Source organism: Ursus maritimus (genome assembly GCF_017311325.1).
Source record: "Ursus maritimus isolate PB19 chromosome X unlocalized genomic scaffold, ASM1731132v1 scaffold_X1, whole genome shotgun sequence".
NCBI classification, from domain to species: Eukaryota; Metazoa; Chordata; class Mammalia; order Carnivora; family Ursidae; genus Ursus; species Ursus maritimus.
In genome coordinates, this window is record NW_024423319.1 from 30,197,386 (window position 1) to 30,200,028 (window position 2,643).

The following is a 2,643-nucleotide window of genomic DNA, read 5'->3' on the forward strand; positions in this document are numbered from 1 at the left end:
GTGTGTGTGTGTGTGTGTGTGTGTGTGTGTGTGTGTGTGTGTGTGTGTATCAGGGGGTCCCCACACTAACCAGGAGAAACTCTCTGACAGCAGCTGGGTATCCCACAATGGAACTCAATTTCACTTAATTCTGACACCGTCTGCTGGGAGCTGGCCTCAGATTCCACAGGTTGAGGACAGAGTCCTACAAGACTGCCCCCTCCCCTGCCAACTCTGGACACCAGTCACAAACGCAGGTGTCACCTGAGCATCTGACCGACCAGCTGTAGATGGCAGCTTCCAAGGCCCTTTTCCTTGGGTTCGATTAATTTGCTGGAGCAGCTCACAGAAATCAGAGAAACATTTTTCTTATTAGATCCCTAGTTTATTATAAGAGGCTACAACTCAGTAAGAGACAGATGGAGGCGATGCCCAGGGCAAGGCACGGGGAGGGGCTCAGAACTCCCACACCCTCCAGGGCGCCACTCACCCAGCACCTCCCTGTGGTCGCCAGCCCAGAAGCTCTTAGAACCTTGTCCTTTTGGGTCTTTGTCGAGGCTTCATTACATAGTCACAATTGATTAAATCGTTGGCCTTTGACCATTGACTCAACCTCCAAGCCCTCTTCCCTCCCAGGAGTTTTGGGGGAGGTATAATCACATGGTTGATTCCCCTGGCAACCAGCCCCCATCTTAAGGGCTTTCCAGGGGCGCCTGGGGGGCTCAGTCGGTGAAGCATCTGCCTTCGGCTCCGGTCATGATCCCCGATCCTGGGGTGCTGGGATCGAGTCCCACATCGGGCTCCCTGCTCAGCGGGGAGCCTGCTGCCGCTTCCGCTTCCGCTGCTTCTGGGCTGTCTTTCTGTCTCAAATAAAGGGATGAAATCTTAAGGAAAAAAGGGGGGGCTTCCCCAAAACCACCTGTTTAACATAACAAAAGACACCATGATCACTCTTATCACAGGAAATTCCAAGGGTTTTAGGAGCTCTGTGCCTTGGAACAGGGTCAGAGACCAAATATATATTTATTATAAATCACAATAGCACATAGGGTGACTCTGGGTTTAACCTTCCGAGGAGCTGCCAGCTTTCCGAAGCGGCTGCACCATTTCACAGCTGTACCAGCAGAGCGTGAGGCTTCTTGTTTCTCTGCGTCCTCGCCCAGCGCTTGTTCTCATCTCACTTTTTGATCATAGCCATCGTGGTGGGTATAAAGTGGCATCTCATTCTGGTTTCACTTGCGTTTCCCGAATGACTGATGATGTGCGGGCGCCTGGCCGGCTCAGTCGGTAGAGCACGCGACTCTTGATCTTGGGGTCACGAGTTTAAGCCCCACTTTGGGCCTAGCGCTTACTTAAAAAAACAAAGAACAGGGGCACCTGGGTGGCTCAGACGGTTAAACGTCTGACTCTTGATTTTGGCTCGGGTCCTGATCTCAGGGTCATGGGCTGGAGCCCCGCGTCGGGCTCCACGCCGAGTGTGGAGCCTGCTTAAGATTCTCTCTCTCCCTCTGCTCCTCCCCCAAAACAAAACAAAACCGAGTCCTAACGACTAATGATGTTGAGCATCTTTTCATGTGCTCGTTGGAGATTTGCATATGTGTCTTCTTCGGAGACATGTCTGTTCAAGTCCTTTGCCCATTTATAAGGCAGGTTGTTTGTGTTATTTTGTTGTTGAGTTGAGGATTCTTTATATATTCGGGATACTGGACCCTTATAAGATATACGTTTGCGAATATTTTCTGCCGTTCTGTGGGTTGTCCTTGTACTTTTCCAATAGTTGGCCTTTGAGGCCTGAAAGCCTTTAATTCCGAGGAAGTCCCATTTATCTATTTCTTGTTTTGTTTGTTGCTTTTGAGTTCAATCTGTGATTCCGTTGCCAATCAGTATCTATTTATTGAGCGCCTGCCTTCTACCAGGAAGCAGGGTTACTGTGGTAGATAAGACAGACTGGGTCCCTGTCCTCATGGAATGTCAGTCTAGTGGTGGCAGGGGAGAGAGGAATCTAGTAACTGCTGGAACAGTTTCCTCCAGCGTAATAAGGACTATGAAAAGGAGCAGTGAGTGACGTGCTAACCTAGGCGAAGGGGCAAGGAGTCCTCCCCAAGGTGGTGACTAACATCTGAAGGGTGAGCAGGGGTGGGCCAGGTGAAGGGGGCAAGGAATAGAGGGAAGAGTGTTTCTGGAGAGGGAACAGCATGTAAGAAATCCCAGAGCTCAGAAGAACATGGCTCTTTCAAGGAACAGCAAGGAGGACTGTGTGGCTGGAGCAGAGGAAGAGAGGGAGAAGGGCGGGAAGAGAACTTGGGGAGAGAATGTAGAGCAAAAAGAAAGGTTTGCTGAGACTTCAAGTTGGTAAACACCGGCAGTTAAAGCTGTAGGAGGTCATGGAAGACTAGAGAAGGGAGTTTCAAGGAGTCGGAAATAGCCAACATTGGCCAGTGAGGCCAAGAAGTGAATTAAGATAAGGACTTGCATTTGGCAGCTTGGGGAGGGGGTCATCACTGGAGACCCTCGTTGAGATGATGGAGGTGGAAAGCAGAATACAGAGGGTTCAGGAGAGGTGAGGAGGTAGGAGACGGAGGCAGTGAGGGGAGGAGACTTGGTGGTGAACAGGAGAGGAAGAGTCACCAAGCTGGGCCAGAAGGTGGGGGGGGGGGGAAGAGG